Source organism: Thalassophryne amazonica, chromosome 1, assembly GCF_902500255.1.
Source record: "Thalassophryne amazonica chromosome 1, fThaAma1.1, whole genome shotgun sequence".
NCBI classification, from domain to species: Eukaryota; Metazoa; Chordata; class Actinopteri; order Batrachoidiformes; family Batrachoididae; genus Thalassophryne; species Thalassophryne amazonica.
Window position 1 is genome coordinate 173,609,924 of NC_047103.1, and position 22,637 is coordinate 173,632,560.

Here is a 22,637-nt window from a genome sequence, read left to right on the forward strand (position 1 = left end):
CGCAACGTTTCGACCCGCAAGGTCTTCTTCAGGCACTGTACAAAGGACATGGCAGGAAGAGTGTGTTCATAGACTGAATAATCAAATGTGGTCACACCCACACCAGCTGGTCTAACTGGCATCAGCTGTCTATGAACACAGGAACACCATGCATGGGCATGTGCCAGTCAACGTGCACAGACCAAACACCGCACCAGTCACAGAAATATGCAAAGACACCAGAACACAGCCTTCACCAAAACACACATTTCCCACAAGAGTACATTCCCCATTATGCATAAAGAAACATTTTTGTTTTGTATAAAAAATATATTTATTTTTACAAAAAACATGTTTCATAATACTGTCTTTCTATGAAAGTATTACATATTCCATGAAAAACAAACACACACAAACAAAAAGAGACACCTATTACATAGCCCATTCTCTGGAATAAATAAGAAGGTTTTCAAATTCAAATTTCTAATTTATTAATTTATATAGCACCAATTCAGGATGAGACCATCTCAAGGTGCTTCGCACAGCATAATAAAAACAGAAAAAACGGAATTAAAAATAACAATAAAAAGACAAAACCATAAAAGAATACAAGAATAAAAATACATTATAACACTAATGATAAAACAAGGAAAACAAATGAGTCTTTAAACATGATTTAAAGTCTCCACAGTATCCACTGCCGAATGTGTGCTAGGAGATCGTTCCACAGAGCTGGGGCACGGTAAGAGAAAGCTCTGTGACCGGCAGACTTTTTATTCACCCTGAGAACGCAGGGGCCGAGCTGGTACATAGGGCCTTACCAGGTCTGCCAGATCGGGAGGTGCAAGTCCATGAACAATTTATAAGCCAATACCAGAACCATTTCAATCTTATCAGAGTTAAAAAAGAGGAAGTTTCTAGACATCCAGCTTCTCACTGATGCAAGGAAATCTTCTAAGGATTTTATATGATGAGATTACCAGCAGTTATCGGCATGTATAACTGAGTATCATCAGCATAGCAGTGAAAGGTAATCCCAAAACCCCACAATATGTGCCCAAGGGGTGCTATATAAAGGGAGAAAAGCAGGGGGCTAAGACGGACCCCTGTGGAACCCCAAATTTCATATCACTGAGGTTAGAGGTAGTGTTACTGTACAAAACACAGTGAGAACGACTGGTCAAGTATGACGTCAGCCATGCAAGGGCACTCCCAGTAATCCCAAAATGATTTTCCAGCCATCGAGTAGAATTTGATGATCCACTGTATCAAATGCAGCACTGAGATCGAACAGCACCAGAACTGTAGTGGTGTCCAAATCATTGTAAGCAGAAGATCATTCACCACTTTAGTGAGAGCCGTCTCTGTGGAATGATATTTTCTAAAAGCAGACTGCAGTGGCTCAAAGAGATTATTCTCAGTAAGATAGTCTACGAGCTGCCGTGACACCACTTTCTCCAGAATTTTAGAGCAAAATGATAGATTTCATATCGGCCGATAGTTTTTCAATACACTAGGCAGGGGTGGCAACCTGTTCCAGAAAGAGCATGAGGGTGCAGGTTTTCTTTGCAGCCACTGACTCCACCAGGTGATTTACTGATTAATATCACTTTGAGCAGATGGAATCAGTTAATCAGTGAAATCACCTGGTGGAGTCAGTGGCTGCAAAGAAAACCTGCACCCTCATGGCTCTTTCTGGAACAGGTTGCCTACCCCTGCACTAGGGTCAAGATTAGGTTTCTTAAGTAATGGTTTAATCACTGCAGATTTAAAACATTTAGGAACAGATCCAGACGTTAATGAGAGATTAATAATTTCCAGCACAATGGGCCCAAGAGTGGGCCACAGGTCCTTTAAACAGTTTTGCTGGTATAGGATCAAATAAACAGGTTGTGCTTTTTGTTGACGTTATGAGTTTTGTCAGTGTGCCTAGTGAAATACCATCAAAATCTGTAATCTGGGTAACACCTCAGTGGGAGCATCGACCTCCATAGCAGTATGCGGTGGTTGGACCAAAGCCTGCTGAGATATGCTCAACCTAATATCCTCCATTTTCTTCTCGAAATAGTCCAAGAAGTCCTGTGCTGAAAAGGGAGAGTGAATAACAGGTGGCTGTCCATGAATGAGAAATGCTACAGTTTCAAACAAAAACTTTGAGTTGTGCTTGTTTTTATTGATCAAATCAGAGTAATAGGTCCACTTTGTAGCCAGTAATGAATGCTTATAGTCTAAGATAGCATCACGCCACGCAAGGTGGAACATCTCTAATTTGGAACTATGCCATTTCCGTTCAAGACCTCTAGCCTTCTGCCTAACGTCACACAAGTAACCTTTGAACCAAGGCAACTGTGCCTTGGGAAGGCGTGGCCTTAAGAGAAGAGGAGCAACCTTATCCAGGCTTAAGATCAAAGTCCTCATTTAAGTAATTGGTGACATTGTACTGAGAGAATAAATCCAGTGTTCTCCCTTTGAAGGAGTCTTCTCTCTATGTCACCTTCTTGGCGCTATCGCTCCACTCCCTCCACTCCCAGGTAACACAGCGCACTGGCACTATGGCCTGCTTTTTTGAAAAGGGTTCCGAGTTCCCTGAACATTTTCCCAATATACGTGAGGCCACAAGGGCATTGGATCATGTAGATCACATGCGTAGTGCTGCATGTGATTGCCCGTCAAATAGAATATTGCGGCCTGTGTGCGGGTTGGTGAAGGTCTTGCATCTCTGTCTGTAGACACACTGGGAACAGCCCCCATATTTATATGAGCGAAGTGCCGCGCAGTGGCGTGAAACTCGCTCATGGTACGGGGTGTCCTAAACAGGAAGTGCCAATTTTCAAATCCACAGTAAAACAGGAAATGTTCAAATGTCAAACACTTCCTGGCATGGGTGGAGCTAGAGTGGACGCCGGGGTTTCACTGGACTTTGCTGAAATCTGATTGGACACAGATGAATGACATGTCTGAATGAATGACACCACACGTCTGGTTGAAAGAGATGCATTTTCAAATCAGTGAGTCACATTGACTGCTAGGTTCCTCCTGTCCAGTAGTTGGTGCTGTGTACCACAAAAGTTCTAATCCACCTGAGTAGAAGAAGAAAAATGTTTGACTCAGATTTGAACTGAACACGTCATTTGAACTATGGATTTCTAATCACACCAAACTTACACTGGTGAGTAAACGACCGTATTTTATGACAGCAGCATTTCTCCTTTAATTCAGATTGTCTTATGTACACATGTTAAAGCTAGCCAGCAGCTGGTTCATACTCTGTTGGCTTATTAGTGCAGCAGATCAAATCAAATCAATTTTATTTATATAGCGCCAAATCACAACATACAGTTGCCCCAAGGAGCTTTATATTGCAAAAGCCAATTTATAAGGCAAAAGCCATACAATAATTACAGAAAAACCCCAACGGTCAAAACGACCCCCTATGAGCAAGCACTTGACGACAGTGGGAAGGAAAAACTCCCTTTTAACAGGAAGAAACCTCCAGCAGAACCAGGCTCAGGGAGGGGCAGTCTTCTGCTAGGACTGGTTGGGGCTGAGGGAGAGAACCAGGAAAAAGACATGCTGTGGAGGGGAGCAGAGATCAATCACTAATGATTAAATGCATAGTGGTGCATACAGAGCAAAAAGAGAAAGAAACACTCAGTGCATCATGGGAACCCCCCAGCAGTCTAAGTCTATAGCAGCATAACTAAGGGATGGTTCAGGGTCACCTGATCCAGCCCTAACTATAAGCTTTAGCAAAAAGGAAAGTTTTAAGCCTAATCTTAAAAGTAGAGAGGGTGTCTGTCTCCCTGATCTGAATTGGGAGCTGGTTCCACAGGAGAGGAGCCTGAAAGCTGAAGGCTCTGCCTCCCATTCTACTCTTACAAACCCTAGGAACTACAAGTAAGCCTGCAGTCTGAGAGCGAAGCGCTCTATTGGGGTGATATGGTACTATGAGGTCCCTAAGATAAGAAGGGACCTGATTATTCAAAACCTTATAAGTAAAAAGAAGAATTTTAAATTCTGTTCTAGAATTAACAGGAAGCCAATGAAGAGAGGCCAATATGGGTGAGATATGCTCTCTCCTTCTAGTCCCTGTCAGTACTCTAGCTGCAGCATTTTGAATTAACTGAAGGCTTTTCAGGGAACTTTTAGGACAACCTGATAATAATGAATTACAATAGTCCAGCCTAGAGGAAATAAATGCATGAATTAGTTTTTCAGCATCACTCTTGAGACAAGACCTTTCTGATTTTAGAGATATTGCGTGAATGCAAAAAAGCAGTCCTACATATTTGTTTAATATGCGCATTGAATGACATATCCTGATCAAAAATGACTCCAAGATTTCTCACAGTATTACTGGAGGTCAGGGTAATGCCATCCAGAGTAAGGATCTGGTTAGACACCATGTTTCTAAGATTTGTGGGGCCAAATACAGTAACTTCAGTTTTATCTGAATTTAAAAGCAGGAAATTAGAGGTCATCCATGTCTTTATGTCTGAAAGACATTCCTGCAGTTTAACTAATTGGTGTGTGTCCTCTGGCTTCATGGATAGATAAAGCTGGGTATCATCTGCGTAACAATGAAAATTTAAGCAATACCGTCTAATAATACTGCCTAAGGGAAGCATGTATAAAGTGAATAAAATTGGTCCTAGCACAGAACCTTGTGGAACTCCATAATTAACTTTAGTCTGTGAAGAAGATTCCCCATTTACATGAACAAATTGTAATCTATTAGATAAATATGATTCAAACCACTGCAGTGCAGTGCCTTTAATACCTACGGCATGCTCTAATCTCTGTAATAAAATTTTTATGGTCAACAGTATCAAAAGCAGCACTGAGGTTTAACAGAACAAGCACAGAGATGAGTCCACTGTCTGAGGCCATAAGAAGCTCATTTGTAACCTTCACTAATGCTGTTTCTGTACTATGATGAATTCTAAAACTTGACTGAAACTCTTCAAATAGACCATTCCTCTGCAGATGATCAGTTAGCTGTTTTACAACTACCCTTTCAAGAATTTGTGAGAGAAAAGGAAGGTTGGAGATTGGCCTATAATTAGCTAAGATAGCTGGGTCAAGTGATGGCTTTTTAAGTAATGGTTTAATTACTGCCACCTTAAAAGCCTGTGGTACATAGCCAACTAATAAAGATAGATTGATCATATTTAAGATCGAAGCATTAATTAACGGTAGGGCAACCTTGAGCAGCCTGGTAGGAATGGGGTCTAATAGACATGTTGATGGTTTGGAGGAAGTGACTAATGAAAGTAACTCAGACAGAACAATCGGAGAGAAAGAGTCTAACCAAATACCAGCATTACTGAAAGCAGCCGAACATAAAGATATGTCTTTGGGATGGTTATGAGTAATTTTTTCTCTAACAGTTAAAATTGTATTAGCAAAGAAAGTCATGAAGTCATTACTAGTTAAAGTTAAAGGAATACTCGGCTCAATAGAGCTCTGACTCTTTGTCAGCCTGGCTACAGTGCTGAAAGAAACCTGGGGTTGTTCTTATTTTCTTCAATTAGTGATGAATAGTAAGATGTCCTAGCTTTACGGAGGGCTTTTTTATAGAGCAACAGACTCTTTTTCCAGGCTAAGTGAAGATCTTCTAAATTAGTGAGACGCCATTTCTTCTCCAACTTACGGGTTATCTGCTTTAAGCTGCGAGTTTGTGGGTTATACCATGGAGTCAGGCACTTCTGATTTAAGGCTCTCTTTTTCAGAGCTACAGCATCCAAAGTTGTGCTCAGAGTTGTAAAACTATTGACGAGATAATCTATTGTGGGATTTGAACCCACAATCTTCTCGACTCAAGCCCAACACCGTAACCACTAGACCATCACCTCCCCTGAAACTGACCTTTGTCACCATTCTTGCTGCTTTTACCTCATAACTCCAGAACATTCAGTCACAGATTGACCAAACTGTACCTTTTTGGAATCTTTATGATCAGACAAATAATATGGTGTAGTTTTGTATATGATTGGAGCATCTTTTAATTTAGACCAGGCGTGGGCAACTTGTTCCAGAAAGGGCAAGAGGGTGCAGGTTTTCTTTGTAGCCACTGATTCCACCAGGTGATTTCACTGATTAACTGATTCGATCTGCTCAAAGTGACATTAATCAGTCAAATCACCTGGTGGAGTCAGTGGCTGCAAAGAAAACCTGCACCCTCTTGGCCCTTTCTGGAACAAGTTGTCCACCCCTGATTTTGACCCGTGTGATTCTTCAGTTGACCCCTACCTGGCTGCCGATTGAAGATTCAAGTGGCCAATCAGGTTTTTTTTAAAGAGTTAATGTCTATGGATTATTTGTGCTGAATGTGATGTTTATATCTCCATTTGCAGGATTCTACTCTAAATATTCTCTTATCTGCTGCACTATATATTAGATGTAAGATGCTGCTCCTCAAAAGTACTGGAACACTTGGTATTTCACACATTTTAATTTGTTTATTCCATTTCAAATACATTTTTTTTTCTAAAATTATCTTAACTCAAACTGAAAGCAAATCTCACCAACTTGATATAAATGAATTAAAAATCTAAAATCCAGCTTCCTGATGAAGTGGTGTAGAGGAGGATTTTCTTCAAAAGAAGACCTGAAAGTTCAGCTACAATTTGACAGAAAGTACATTTGAGATGAAAGACTAGATTTGATGTTTTGGTGAAAGAAACTTTTGTATTTCTTCATAATTGATGTAAATAAAGTCCAAGACATAATGTTCATGTTTCCATCCCCTGACTTGTCTGAAGAAAACTGGCAATAAAACTGATTATTATTTACAGGTTTTATCAAGATTTAGAGATTTGCTTTGAGTTTGAGTTTGAGGAAGATAATTTTAGATATTTTTATTCTTTTTTTTTTTTTTTTTTGTATTTCTTGTATTTAAAATGGCATAAACAAATTAAAATGTGTGAAATTCCAAGTGTTCCAATCCTTTTGGAGGGCACAGTATCCTAACCTTATGATGAGTGTAAAATGAGTGTGATATTATTACTGTTTGGTTTAAGAAGGTTTAATTTTCACTGTTGCTGCACTTTGTGTCAAATCAATCATATTGTCAACTTGTACAGTGTTTAAATTATTCAGCTTCTGTCCAAACTTGAAAAAGGCCTGGCAAAACCATGAAGAAAGAGACAGATCAACTCTTCCTCTTCTTGATTTTTAATTTGGAGAATTGTTAGGTTGAAAACCTTCAACAAAACAGAAATTGACATTCATCATCAAATCATTTTTCAAACCAAAACACTTATTATCATTTTGTTTATACTTGTACATTTCAGTCCATCCATACCAGTAGCCTCTTCACAGTTTGCCCAAGCTGAACAGTTGTGTCTCCTCTGATGTCTGAGGCAGAGTGATCCTGCTGATAACCCGCTGACAGGTGTCTTCATATGGAGCTAAATCCAGGCCAAAAGTTTTGTAATCTGAAAATAAAAAAGATTGAAAAAATAAATTTTGAAACTGAAAATTCAGTTTGTTCTTGAATTTTATAATAATTTAAAAAGTATTATCAAAATAAAAATAAGTGTAAGATATATACGTATTTTTCAGTTTAAATACATTTTTGATTCAGGTCTGTAATTTTTTTTTATCAATTTATTTTCATTCATATTTCTGTTTTTCACCTTCAGATCTTTTTTTTTCACTTTCAGATCTTATTTTTTCAGTATCAAACTTTTGGCCCAGTTCTGGTGTCGGAGGGCGTGGCTTCGATTGAGAGGGGCGTGGAAATGTGAGTGACAGGAGAGCCAACAGCCCTCACATGATGTTGCTTTCAGGAAACATGGGTACTTTGATAGATAATGACTTAACACTTTCTCTCCACTGTCTTTTCTTGATACCTGTAAATAAAGTGATGCTAAAGATGTCTATTACAAGTAATTCTAGACCACAGGCTGCAGTGAAGTCTTACGAGCTTTCTAAGTGACACACAGAGACCAGGCTCAGCAGATTTGAAGGAAGCTTTAATATGGACAGAACCAAACAGACCGCCCGTAAATCCAAATCCAAAGCTGCCCGGAAGAGTGCTCCAGCTACCAGCAGTGTGAAGAAGCCTCGCCGTGACTCCGCTGCTACCAGAAATCCACCGAGCTGCTGATCCACAAGCTGCCCTTCCAGCACCTGGTGAGAGAAATCACTCAGGACTTCAAGACCGACCTCCGCTTTCAGAGCTCCGTTGTGATGCTCTGCAGGAGGCCGGCGAGGCTGACCTGGTCGGGAGCTTGTGGATCAGCAGCTCGGTGGATTTCTGGTAGCGGTGGATCTCTCTCAGTGCCTCAGTGCCGGGCCTGTAACGGTGAGGCTTCTAAACACCGCCAGCAGCTGGAGCGCTCTTCTGGCTTGGGATTTAGATGTACCGGCAGTCTGCTTGGTTACACTGTGAAACTGCCAGCCACTTTGTTACATCATTAAATTCACTATCTGGTACAACATACGGATCCACTAAATCAACTGCTACACGTCGATCACAATAAACAGCTTTATCTCGAGGGTTTAAAGCCTCATAATAAGCTTTCTTTCTCTCTATTTTCTTTCACGCGCCAGCCGCGTAGTAAATAAATGATGGAGACGGGAGCAGAGTCATTATCTATCAAAGGACCCACATTTCCTGAAAGCAACATCATGTGAGAACTGATTGCTCTACTGTCAGTCACAATTCTGTTATGTGCCGACGCGGGTTGAGGAGCGGACCTGCGTCTGACTGAACCCAGCGCTAAATAACCAGAAAGCGGTTCCAAAAACAAAACAATTTTATTTCCCCTCTTGTGCAATACTTGGTGTACAACATAAAAGTGCGTTTGTCTGGCGGAGTGAAGGAAGGCGCGCTCTCCAGCGCCCAAAGGGATCGAAGCCCGGCGCTTCTGGACTCACATTCACCGCCAAACACCCCCCAGGTGGACACGACAAACTGACACTGTGAAGGATAGAAGAGGTGAGGTAAGTCAGCAGCTACAACTAATATCCTTTAAAGGCACACACTATCAGCAACACATTCAGGTCTGAATTTAAGCTTTATGTAAATGAGCAGCTTCTCACAACAGGTGGAGGATCATCAGTCCGCACGCCACGGCAATGAGAAGCAAACTGCACAATTCTCATCAATGTTCAAATATACTGCGTAACAAAATACCAAATTACTATTAACACTTATTCAGACAATCAATCACCTCTGATGTGTGTTGACAGCATGTGTCCCTCACCCGTCCTCCTTCCTTCACAGGCACGATGTGTCAAACCCAGGCGCGGCCCTCAGCGTCTCACAAACGAACGTCACAAGGTCGAGTTCCCGGCAATTCTGCTCAAATCACTCATGGCTTAAATGCAGAACGCCATCTCATTATCTGCTTCAGATGAAAGTCTTTAAGCTTGCACGTGAGCATCATCCACAGGTGCTGCGAGTCATTAGGCCTGCACATGAACATCCTCCACAAGTGCAGCCAATAATGTTGATGAGGGTGAAGGATTCTTCTGCCAGCACCGTCTCCACAGACAAAAACCAGTTTGCATACCACCTGGAGAGCAAAGAAAAGAAAACAACACCAAAATGTCCAGCCAAACCCCCCAACACACAACAAATTCCACGCCCCTCTCAATCGAAGCCACGCCCTCCCACGCCATAACAGGGTCAAAAGTTTGAAACTGAAAAAATAAGAACTGAAAGTGAAAAAATAAATATGAATGAAAATAAATTATTTGATCAAAATAATTCCAGAGCTGAACCAAAAATTTATTTAAACTGAAAAATATATATCTTACACTTATTTTTATTTTAATAATACTTTTTAAATGATTATAAAATTCAAGAACAAACATTGAATTTTCAGTTTCAAAATTTTTCAATCTTTATTTATTTTCAGATTACAAAACTTTTGGCCTGGATTTAGCTCCATATCTTCAGTCAGCTAATCAGCTGGAGTCAGTTTGGGGAGGGAGCTCACTCCTTCACCCTTCCTGCAGGTGGCATACTATGACTGACTTTGACTGACTGATTTTTGACTTTGACTCAACACATATCGTATATCATATTGATATGAAAATTCAGTAAGGTATATCTTCTATTATACATTCCAAATCTAAAGTGGAAGTCTACCAGTGTTTACTAAAGTGCACCTAAATATATATATTTTTAAAAAAAAAAAGAGAGACAGAGTATTTCCACTGAGGTGCCTGGTCTTGAGAACCAGGGATGGTCGGTTGAAAAGCTTTTTTATCCCATGGGAACTCTCCCTACCCACCTAAGCGGCTCAAGAATATGGACAGCATGTATATCAATCAATTCAATCAATTTTTTTATATAGCGCCAAATCACAACAAACAGTTGCCCCAAGGCGCTTTATATTGTAAGGCAAGGCCATACAATAATTATGTAAAACCCCAACGGTCAAAACGACCCCCTGTGAGCAAGCACTTGGCTACAGTGGGAAGGAAAAACTCCCTTTTAACAGGAAGAAACCTCCAGCAGAACCAGGCTCAGGGAGGGACAGTCTTCTGCTGGGACTGGTTGGGGCTGATTGAGAGAACCGGGAAAAAGACATGCTGTGGAGGGGAGCAGAGATCGATCACTAATGATTAAATGCAGAGTGGTGCATACAGAGCAAAAAGAGAAAGAAACAGTGCATCATGGGAACCCCCCAGCAGTCTACGTCTATAGCAGCATAACTAAGGGATGGTTCAGGGTCACCTGATCCAGCCCTAACTATAAGCTTTAGCAAAAAGGAAAGTTTTAAGCCTAATCTTAAAAGTAGAGAGGGTGTCTGTCTCCCTGATCTGAATTGGGAGCTGGTTCCACAGGAGAGGAGCCTGAAAGCTGAAGGCTCTGCCTCCCATTCTACTCTTACAAACCCTAGGAACTACAAGTAAGCCTGCAGTCTGAGAGCGAAGCACTCTATTGGGGTGATATGGTACTACGAGGTCCCTAAGATAAGATGGGACCTGATTATTCAAAACCTTATAAGTAAGAAGAAGAATTTTAAATTCTATTCTAGAATTAACAGGAAGCCAATGAAGAGAGGCCAATATGGGTGAGATATGCTCTCTCCTTCTAGTCCCTGTCAGTACTCTAGCTGCAGCATTTTGAATTAACTGAAGGCTTTTTAGGGAACGTTTAGGACAACCTGATAATAATGAATTACAATAGTCCAGCCTAGAGGAAATAAATGCATGAATTAGTTTTTCAGCATCACTCTGAGACAAGACCTTTCTGATTTTAAAGATATTGCGTAAATGCAAAAAAGCAGTCCTACATATTTGTTTAATATGCGCTTTGAATGACATATCCTGATCAAAAATGACTCCAAGATTTCTCACAGTATTACTAGAGGTCAGGGTAATGCCATCCAGAGTAAGGATCTGGTTAGACACCATGTTTCTAAGATTTGTGGGGCCAAGTACAATAACTTCAGTTTTATCTGAGTTTAAAAGCAGGAAATTAGAGGTCATCCATGTCTTTATGTCTGTAAGACAATCCTGCAGTTTAGCTAATTGGTGTGTGTCCTCTGGCTTCATGGATAGATAAAGCTGGGTATCATCTGCGTAACAATGAAAATTTAAGCAATACCGTCTAATAATACTGCCTAAGGGAAGCATGTATAAAGTGAATAAAATTGGTCCTAGCACAGAACCTTGTGGAACTCCATAATTAACTTTAGTCTGTGAAGAAGATTCCCCATTTACATGAACAAATTGTAATCTATTAGACAAATATGATTCAAACCACCGCAGCGCAGTGCCTTTAATACCTATGGCATGCTCTAATCTCTGTAATAAAATTTTATGGTCAACAGTATCAAAAGCAGCACTGAGGTCTAACAGAACAAGCACAGAGATGAGTCCACTGTCCGAGGCCATAAGAAGATCATTTGTAACCTTCACTAATGCTGTTTCTGTACTATGATGAATTCTAAAACCTGACTGAAACTCTTCAAATAGACCATTCCTCTGCAGATGATCAGTTAGCTGTTTTACAACTACCCTTTCAAGAATTTTTGAGAGAAAAGGAAGGTTGGAGATTGGCCTATAATTAGCTAAGATAGCTGGGTCAAGTGATGGCTTTTTAAGTAATGGTTTAATTACTGCCACCTTAAAAGCCTGTGGTACATAGCCAACTAACAAAGATAGATTGATCATATTTAAGATCGAAGCATTAAATAATGGTAGGGCTTCCTTGAGCAGCCTGGTAGGAATGGGGTCTAATAAACATGTTGATGGTTTGGAAGAAGTAACTAATGAAAATAACTCAGACAGAACAATCGGAGAGAAAGAGTCTAACCAAATACCGGCATCACTGAAAGCAGCCAAAGATAACGATACGTCTTTGGGATGGTTATGAGTAATTTTTTCTCTAATAGTTAAAATTTTGTTAGCAAAGAAAGTCATGAAGTCATTACTAGTTAAAGTTAATGGAATACTCAGCTCAATAGAGCTCTGACTCTTTGTCAGCCTGGCTACAGTGCTGAAAAGAAACCTGGGGTTGTTCTTATTTTCTTCAATTAGTGATGAGTAGAAAGATGTCCTAGCTTTACGGAGGGCTTTTTTTATAGAGCAACAGACTCTTTTTCCAGGCTAAGTGAAGATCTTCTAAATTAGTGAGACGCCATTTCCTCTCCAACTTACGGGTTATCTGCTTTAAGCTACGAGTTTGTGAGTTATACCACGGAGTCAGACACTTATGATTTAAAGCTCTCTTTTTCAGAGGAGCTACAGCATCCAAAGTTGTCTTCAATGAGGATGTAAAACTATTGACGAGATACTCTATCTCCCTTACAGAGTTTAGGTAGCTACTCTGCACTGTGTTGGTATATGGCATTAGAGAACATAAAGAAGGAATCATATCCTTAAACCTAGTTACAGCGCTTTCTGAAAGACTTCTAGTGTAATGAAACTTATTCCCCACTGCTGGGTAGTCCATCAGAGTAAATGTAAATGTTATTAAGAAATGATCAGACAGAAGGGAGTTTTCAGGGAATACTGTTAAGTCTTCTATTTCCATACCATAAGTCAGAACAAGATCTAAGATATGATTAAAGTGGTGGGTGGACTCATTTACTTTTTGAGCAAAGCCAATAGAGTCTAATAATAGATTAAATGCAGTGTCGAGGCTGTCATTCTCAGCATCTGTGTGGATGTTAAAATCGCCCACTATAATTATCTTATCTGAGCTAAGCACTAAGTCAGACAAAAGGTCTGAAAATTCACAGAGAAACTCACAGTAACGACCAGGTGGACGATAGATAATAACAAATAAAACTGGTTTTTGGGACTTCCAATTTGGATGGACAAGACTAAGAGACAAGCTTTCAAATGAATTAAAGCTCTGTCTGGGTTTTTGATTAATTAATAAGCTGGAATGGAAGATTGCTGCTAATCCTCCGCCCCGGCCCGTGCTACGAGCATTCTGACAGTTAGTGTGACTCGGGGGTGTTGACTCATTTAAACTAACATATTCATCCTGCTTTAACCAGGTTTCTGTAAGGCAGAATAAATCAATATGTTGATCAATTATTATATCATTTACCAACAGGGACTTAGAAGAGAGAGACCTAATGTTTAATAGACCACATTTAACTGTTTTAGTCTGTGGTGCAGTTGAAGGTGCTATATTATTTTTTCTTTTTGAATTTTTATGCTTAAATAGATTTTTGCTGGTTATTGGTAGCCTGGGAGCAGGCACCGTCTCTACGGGGATGCGGTAATGAGGGGATGGCAGGGGGAGAGAAGCTGCAGAGAGGTGTATAAGACCACAACTCTGCTTCCTGGTCCCAACCCTGGATAGTCACGGTTTGGAGGATTTAAGAAAATTGGCCAGATTTCTAAAAATGAGAGCTGCTCCATCCAAAGTGGGATGGATGCCGTCTCTCCTAACAAGACCAGGTTTTCCCCAGAAGCTTTCCCAATTATCTATGAAGCCCACCTCATTTTTTGGACACCACTCAGACAGCCAGCAATTCAAGGAGAACATGCGGCTAAACATGTCACTCCCGGTCCGATTGGGGAGGGGCCCAGAGAAAACTACAGAGTCCGACATTATCATGTAAATGTCACTTATTGTATATAAGTGACATTTACATGACAATTTATATGACAATATTGAGATACGATAATTTGTCCATATTGTACAGCCCTACTGTCAACTAGCTGAAAACTTTGAATATTAATTAACATCTACATTTAAAAAAATGCTTAAAGTGGCAGGCGGTTAAGAGGGCTGTAATTAGAGGGGTCAGCTGAAAAGCAAAAGGTGGGGGGTATGGGGGGCAGAGCCCCTCCAGAAGCTGAAAGGTTTTAGTCATGCTCATGCTCCCAAGAACAATTTTACTGAAAAAGTCTAAAGGACCTAAAGGATATGGTTAGGTGGCGAGGAGCTTTTCCAGGCATGTGAGAGGCAAAGAAAGAGAAATGCTTTAAAAGGTGGGGGTCTGGCGGGGGGGGGGGGGGGGGGGGGGCAGCGCCCCCAGCAGCTGAAAGGTTTTTGCCATGCTAATGCTCTCTTGAAGCATTTACTCAAAATAAAGTCTGAAGGACCTAAATGACATGGTGAGATGCTGATGAGCTTCTCTCCTCTCGCTGAATTTGGCAGCGAGAGGAGAATATCTGATACAGCATGTTGGGAAAGTGAAATGCACGGACCCACGCCAGGGGGGCGTAAATGAATTCAAAATATTAGGAATTCAAAATAAATGACAATTTATTATGCAAATGTGCAACACAACCAAATATGCTTGAGTCAATCAATAACCAAAATGGTGATGCGTGGGCAGGCTTGAGGGTGGGAGACGCCTATCCAGAGAAGAGCCGGGACCCACGAAGTTCTACCGCCAACGGAGGCCTGCAACACACCAGAGCTGCCAAGTCCTGATTTCCCCAGGTGTCCACCGCTCGTGGCTGTCAGACCCGGTACTGCTGGCAGGAGCAAAAACAGGTTAGGGTGGGTGTGTGAACACCCAACAAACAGTCAGTAACTCACGGAAATCCTCTTGGAGGAATAAATCCAGATACTCCCAGAGTGCAGAGGAAAAACTGGAGGACGTGCAGTGTCAATTGTTATACTTAGTAAGTCAGAAGTGAGGAGTGGAGACGCCAACTCCTCCAACTTCCACAAACTTGGCTACAAGCTGCAAGTATAAGTCACAACTGCAAAGACTTCAGTAACAAGGAATGTGCATACGGCACAACATGGCTGAGTTGGTTTACCTGCGTGGTAAGCTGATAACTCGGCAGAGTTATGGTGTTCTCCCAGGCTTTTATGGATGAGGTGATGAATGATGACAGACAGCTGACAGCCAAACGGTGCACCTGGAGGATCCACATGACCAGTGCGCCCTCTGGAGCCCGAAAAAATGCCAACAGGCAGGGCGCCCTCTGGTGGTGGGCTAGCAGTACCTCCTCTTCGGCGGCCCACACAACACAGCACATGGTAGTAGGGCTCTGGGTGGGTGCCTGTTTTCTAGGCTGAAGGCACTCTCCCTGGGTCACATGGGCACAGTGCTACTAGCTGTAGCCACCCATTCCTGTTTATACCCTGTGCTTAGAAACCTGTTGGAGAGGTCTGGGGCCTGTGCTGTATATGTGCTGTCATCACTCTACGAATCCTACGGAACTGACTGACAGGTGAACTTTTAGGAGTGGTCAAGGGTGGAAACTGTCACCTCTTAAAACGGCATTACGATCTGTTGGTTTGTGAAAAAAATCTGTGTGTAGGTGACCTCCACTTTTTTGTGCCAAGACATCTAGAAAACAGATGAAGATGCAGGTGATCATCACATGAATTCAGATACTGGTGAAAAAAAGACAGCTCTTCTACTGTGCAGTCAGCAAGAATAAAAATGTAATACAATAAAATCTTGGACCAGAAGGGGTACAGGTCAGGGGTGAGGGCAGTCCTGTTGCAGCCTATTTCAAAAAAACAGGTCACAGTGCCAGTGCGCTGCGTTACCTGGGAGTGGAGGGAGTAGGGAGAGTGGAGGGAGTGGAGAGAGTGGGGAGAGTGGACAGAGTGGAGAGAGTGGAGGGAGTGAGGAGAGTGGAGAGAGCGGAGGGAGTGGGGAGAGTGGAGGGAGTGGTGAGAGTGAGGAGAGTGGAGGGAGTGGAGGGAGTGAGGAGAGTGGAGAGAGTGGAGGGAGTGGGGAGAGTGGAGGGAGTGGTAAGAGTGAGGAGAGTGGAGGGAGTGAGGAGAGTGGAGAGAGTGGAGGGAGTGGGGAGAGTGGAGGGAGTGAGGAGAGTGGAGAGAGTGGAGAGAGTGGGGAGAGTGGAGGGAGTGGTGAGAGTGGAGGGACTGCAGGGAGTGGAGGGAGTGGTGAGAGTAGAGGGAGTGTAGAGAGTGGAGAGAGTGGAGGGAGTGGAGAGAGTGGGGAGAGTGGTGAGAGCGGAGGGAGTGGGGAGAGTGGAGGGAGTGGTGAGAGTGAGGAGAGTGGAGATAGTGGAGAGAGTGGAGGGAGTGGAGAGAGTGAGGAGAGTGGAGGGAGTGGAGAGAGTGGGGAGAGTGGTGAGAGCGGAGGGAGTGGGGAGAGTGGAGGGAGTGGTGAGAGTGAGGAGAGTGGAGATAGCGGAGAGAGTGGAGGGAGTGGTGAGAGTAGAGGGAGTGTAGAGAGTGGAGAGAGTGGAGGGAGTGGAGGGAGTGAGGAGAGTGGAGAGAGCGGAGGGAGTGGGGAGAGTGGAGGGAGTGGTGAGAGTGAGGAGAGTGGAGGGAGTGGAGGGAGTGAGGAGAGTGGAGAGAGTGGAGGGAGTGGGGAGAGTGGAGGGAGTGGTGAGAGTGAGGAGAGTGGAGGGAGTGAGGAGAGTGGAGAGAGTGGAGGGAGTGGGGAGAGTGGAGGGAGTGGAGGGAGTGAGGAGAGTGGAGAGAGTGGAGGGAGTGGGGAGAGTGGAGGGAGTGGTGAGAGTGGAGGGACTGCAGGGAGTGGAGGGAGTGGTGAGAGTAGAGGGAGTGTGGAGAGTGAACAGAGTGGAGAGAGTGGAGGGAGTGGAGGGTGTAGAGAGAGTAAGGAGAGTGGAGATAGTGGAGGGAGTGGAGGGAGTGGAGAGAGTGAGGAGAGTTGAGATAGTGGAGGGAGTGGGGAGAGTGAAGGGAGTGGGGTGAGTGGGGAGAGTGGAGGGAGTGGAGAGAGTGAAGGGAGTGGAGAGAGTGGAGGGAGTGGAGAGAGTGGAGGGAGTGGAGAGAGTGACGAGAGTGGAGAGAGTGGGGAGAGTGAGGAGAGTGGAGAGAGTGGAGGGAGTGGGGAGAGTGAGGAGAGTGGAGAGAGTGGAGGGAGTGGAGAGAGTGGAGGGAGCGGGGAGAGTGGAGGGAGTGGAGAGAGTGGAGGGAGTGGGGAGAGAGGAGGGAGTGGAGGGAGCGGAGAGAGTGAGGAGAGTGGAGAGAGTGGAGAGAGTGGGGAGAGTGAGGAGAGTTGAGATAGTGGAGGGAGTGGAGGGAGTGGGGAGAGTGAAGGGAGTGGGGTGAGTGGGGAGAGTGAGTAGAGTTGAGATAGTAGAGGGAGTGGAGGGAGTGGGGAGAGTGAAGGGAGTGGGGTGAGTGGGGAGAGTGGAGGGAGTGGAGAGAGTGGAGGAAGTGGGGAGAGTGGAGAGAGTGGAGGGAGTGGGGAGAGTGGAGGGAGTGGAGAGAGTGGAGGGAGTGGAGAGAGTGGGGAGAGTGGGGAGAGTGGAGGGAGTGGAGAGAGTGAAGGGAGTGGAGAGAGTGAAGGGAGTGGAGAGAGTGGAGGGAGTGGGGAGAGTGGAGGGAGTGGAGAGAGTGGAGATAGTGAGGAGAGTGGAGAGAGTGGAGGGAGTGGAGAGAGTGGAGGGAGTGGAGGGAGTGGAGATAGTGAGGAGAGTGGAGAGAGTGGGGAGAGTGAGGAGAGTGGAGAGAGTGGAGGGAGTGGAGAGAGTGGAGGGGGTGGGGAGAGTGGAGGGAGTGGAGAGAGTGGAGAGAGTGGAGGGAGGGTAGAGAGTGGAGGGAGTGGCGAGAGTGAGGAGAGTTGAGATAGTGGAGGGAGTGGGGAGAGTGGAGAGAGTGGAGGGAGTGGGGAGAGTGGAGGGAGTGGAGAGAGTGGAGGGAGTGGAGAGAGTGACGAGAGTGGAGAGAGTGGGGAGAGTGAGGAGAGTGGAGAGAGTGGAGGGAGTGGAGAGAGTGGAGGGAGTGGGGAGAGTGGAGGGAGTGGAGGAAGTGGAGAGAGTGAGGAGAGTGGAGAGAGTGGAGAGAGTGTAGGGGGTGGGGAGAGTGGAGGGAGTGGAGAGAGTGGAGAGAGTGGAGGGAGTGGAGAGAGTGGGAGGGAGGGTAGAGAGTGGAGGGAGTGGGGAGAGTGAGGAGAGTTGAGATAGTGGAGGGAGTGGAGGGAGTGGGGAGAGTGAAGGGAGTGGGGTGAGTGGGGAGAGTGGAGGGAGTGGAGGAAGTGGAGAGAGTGAGGAGAGTGGAGAGAGTGTAGGGGGTGGGGAGAGTGGAGGGAGTGGAGAGAGTGGAGGGAGGGTAGAGAGTGGAGGGAGTGGGGAGAGTGAGGAGAGTGGAGATAGTGGAGGGAGTGGAGGGAGTGGGGAGAGTGAAGGGAGTGGGGTGAGTGGGGAGAGTGAGGAGAGTTGAGATAGTGGACGGAGTGGAGGGAGTGGGGAGAGTGAAGGGAGTGGGGTGAGTGGGGAGAGTGGAGGGAGTGGAGGGAGTGGAGAGAGTGGAGGGAGTGGGGAGAGTGAAGGGAGTGGAGAGAGTGGAGGGAGTGGGGAGAGTGGAGAGAGTGGAGGGAGTGGAGAGAGTGGAGGGAGTGGAGAGAGTGGACGGAGTGGGGAGAGTGGAGGGAGTGGAGAGAGTGGAGGGAGTGGGGAGAGTGGAGCGAGTGGAGAGAGTGGAGGGAGTGGGGAGAGAGGAGGGAGTGGAGCGAGTGGAGAGAGTGGAGGGAGTGGGGAGAGAGGAGGGAGTGGAGAGAGTGACGAGAGTGGAGAGAGTGGGGAGAGTGAGGAGAGTGGAGGGAGTGGAGAGAGTGGAGGGAGTGGGGAGAGTGGAGGGAGTGGAGAGAGTGGAGGGAGTGGGGAGAGAGGAGGGAGTGGAGGGAGTGGAGAGAGTGAGGAGAGTGGAGAGAGTGGGGACAGTGGAGAGAGTGGAGGGAGTGGGGACAGTGGAGAGAGTGGAGGGAGTGGAGAGAGTGGAGAGAGTGGAGGCAGTGAGGAGAGTGGAGGGAGTGGGGACAGTGGAGAGAGTGGAGGGAGTGGGGAGAGTGGAGAGAGTGGAGGGAGTGGAGAGAGTGGAGGGAATGGAGAGAGTGCAAGGAGTGGAGAGAGTGGAGAGCGTGGAGGGAGTGGAGAGAGTGGAGGGAGTGGAGAGAGTGGGGAGAGTGGAGGGAGTGGAGAGAGTGGAGGGAGTGGAGAGAGTGGGGAGAGTGGAGGGAGTGGAGGGAGTGGAGAGAGTGGAGGGAGTGGTGAAAGTGGAGGGAGTGTAGAGAGTGGAGGGAGTGGAGGGAGTGGAGGGAGTGGAGGGAGTGGAAAGAGTCGAGAGAGTGGAGGGAGTGGAGAGAGGAAGGAGAATGGAGAGAGTGGAAGGAGTGGGGAGAGTGGATGGATTGGAGAGAGTGGAGGGAGTGGAGAGAGTGGATGGAGTGGAGAGAGTGGAGGGAGTGGAGAGAGTGGAGGGAGTGGGGACAGTGGAGAGAGTGGAGGGAGTGGGGACAGTGGAGAGAGTGGAGGGAGTGGGGAGAGTGGAGAGAGTGGAGGGAATGGAGAGAGTGCAAGGAGTGGAGAGAGTGGAGAGCGTGGAGGGAGTGGAGAGAGTGGAGGGAGTGGAGAGAGTGGGGAGAGTGGAGGGAGTGGAGAGAGTGGAGAGAGTGGAGGGAGTGGAGGGAGTGGAGAGAGTGAGGAGAGTGGAGGGAGTGGAGAGAGTGGAGGGAGTGGAGAGAGTGGACGGAGTGGAGGAGAGTGGAGGGAGTGGAGAGAGTGGACGGAGTGGAGAGAGTGGAGGGAGTGGAGGCAGTGAGGAGAGTGGAGGGAGTGGGGACAGTGGAGAGAGTGGAGGGAGTGGGGAGAGTGGAGAGAGTGGAGGGAGTGGAGAGAGTGGAGGGAATGGAGAGAGTGCAAGGAGTGGAGAGAGTGGAGAGCGTGGAGGGAGTGGAGAGAGTGGAGGGAGTGGAGAGAGTGGGGAGAGTGGAGGGAGTGGAGAGAGTGGAGGGAGTGGAGAGAGTGGACGGAGTGGAGAGAGTGGAGGGAGTGGAGAGAGTGGACGGAGTGGAGAGAGTGGAGAGAGTGGAGGCAGTGAGGAGAGTGGAGGGAGTGGGGACAGTGGAGAGAGTGGAGGGAGTGGGGAGAGTGGAGAGAGTGGAGGGAGTGGAGCGAGTGGAGGGAATGGAGAGAGTGCAAGGAGTGGAGAGAGTGGAGAGCGTGGAGGGAGTGGAGAGAGTGGAGGGAGTGGAGAGAGTGGGGAGAGTGGAGGGAGTGGAGAGAGTGGAGGGAGTGGAGAGAGTGGGGAGAGTGGAGGGAGTGGAGGGAGTGGAGAGAGTGGTGAAAGTGGAGGGAGTGTAGAGAGTGGAGGGAGTGGAGAGAGTGGAGGGAGTGGAAAGAGTCGAGAGAGTGGAGGGAGTGGAGAGAGGAAGGAGAATGGAGAGAGTGGAAGGAGTGGGGAGAGTGGATGGATTGGAGAGAGTGGAGGGAGTGGAGAGAGTGGATGGAGTGGAGAGAGTGGAGAGAGTGGAGGGAGTGGGGACAGTGGAGAGAGTGGAGGGAGTGGGGACAGTGGAGAGAGTGGAGGGAGTGGGGAGAGTGGAGAGAGTGAGGAGAGTGGAGGGAGTGGGGACAGTGGAGAGAGTGGAGGGAGTGGGGAGAGTGGAGAGAGTGGAGGGAATGGAGAGAGTGCAAGGAGTGGAGAGAGTGGAGAGCGTGGAGGGAGTGGAGAGAGTGGAGGGAGTGGAGAGAGTGGGGAGAGTGGAGGGAGTGGAGAGAGTGGAGGGAGTGGAGAGAGTGGGGAGAGTGGAGGGAGTGGAGGGAGTGGAGAGAGTGGAGGGAGTGGAGAGAGTGAGGAGAGTGGAGGGAGTGGAGAGAGTGGAGGGAGTGGAGAGAGTGGACGGAGTGGAGAGAGTGGAGGGAGTGGAGAGAGTGAGGAGAGTGGAGGGAGTGGAGAGAGTGGAGGGAGTGGAGAGAGTGCAAGGAGTGGAGAGAGTGGAGGGAGTGAAGGGAGTGGGTAGAGTGGAGGGAGTGGAGGGAGTGGTGAAAGTGGAGGGAGTGTAGAGAGTGGAGGGAGTGGAGAGAGTGGAGGGAGTGGAAAGAGTCGAGAGAGTGGAGGGAGTGGAGGAAGTGGAGAGAGGAAGGCGAATGGAGAGAGTGGAAGGAGTGGGGAGAGTGGAGTGAGTGGAGGGAGTGGAGAGAGTGGAGGGAGTGGAGAGAGTGGAGGGAGTGGGGACAGTGGAGAGAGTGGAGGGAGTGGGGACAGTGGAGAGAGTGGAGGGAGTGGGGAGAGTGGAGAGAGTGGAGAGAGTGAGGAGAGTGGAGGGAGTGGGGACAGTGGAGGGAGTGGGGAGAGTGGAGAGAGTGGAGGGAATGGAGAGAGTGCAAGGAGTGGAGAGAGTGGAGAGCGTGGAGGGAGTGGAGAGAGTGGAGGGAGTGGAGAGAGTGGGGAGAGTGGAGGGAGTGGAGAGAGTGGAGGGAGTGGAGAGAGTGGGGAGAGTGGAGGGAGTGGAGGGAGTGGAGAGAGTGGAGAGAGTGGAGGGAGTGGTGAAAGTGGAGGGAGTGGAGAGAGTGGAGGGAGTGGAAAGAGTCGAGAGAGTGGAGGGAGTGGAGGGAGTGGAGAGAGGAAGGAGAATGGAGAGAGTGGAAGGAGTGGGGAGAGTGGAGTGAGTGGAGGGAGTGGAGAGAGTGGAGAGAGTGGAGGGAGTGGAGGGAGTGGAGAGAGTTAGGAGAGTGGAGAGAGTGGACAGATTGGAGAGAGTGGAGGGAGTGGACGGAGTGGAGAGAGTGGAGGGAGTGGAGAGAGTGAGGAGAGTGGAGGGAGTGGAGGGAGTGGAGAGAGTGGAGAGAGTGGAGGGAGTGGAGAGAGTGGAGGGAGTGGAGAGAGTGCAAGGAGTGGAGAGAGTGGAGGGAGTGGAGAGAGTGGAGAGAGTGAAGGGAGTGGGTAGAGTGGAGGGAGTGGAGAGAGTGGAGGGAGTAGGGAGAATGGAGGGAGTGGAGAGAGTGGAGGGAGTGGTGAGAGTGGAGAGAGTGGAGGGAGTGGTGGGAGTGGATAGAGTGGAGAGAGTGGAGGGAGTGGGGAGAGTGGAGAGAGTGGAGGGAGTGGGGAGAGTGGAGAGAGTGGAGGGAGTGGAGGGACAGTGCAGAGGAGGTGACACAGAGAGAAGACTCCTTCAAAGGGAGACACACTGGATTTATTCTCTCAATACAATGTCACCTAATGACTTAAATGAGGACTCTGGTAGAGGACTAGGTAGTAAGATGGCGGCGCGCACGGGTGCAGCGGCTTTTAGCTCTCCAATTTGGTGCTTGTTTTTGTTACCTTTTGCGCGTATATTCTTCGAGTTTTGTAAAGCGACCCACAGCTTTAGCCAACAGAACCTTACTGACCTCGGTCTGAGGTACAAACTGTCGGTTACGAGCGAATTCCACCAGTACCACAACATCCCGGAGGACATAGCCAGAACACTGGCTCTCCGTGGATTACCAGTCTGCCCAGCAGGCGGAGAAGGCGGCGCAGAGACAGGAAGCAGAAGCGAGGA

General features: G+C 46.8%; 1 protein-coding gene across 1 annotated transcript in view; it reads right to left on the minus strand.

The window, feature by feature from the left end:
• Nucleotides 1-22,637, minus strand: part of iqub (IQ motif and ubiquitin domain containing) — a 123,559-nt gene that overhangs the window by 74,562 nt on the left and 26,360 nt on the right. The window lies entirely within an intron of this gene.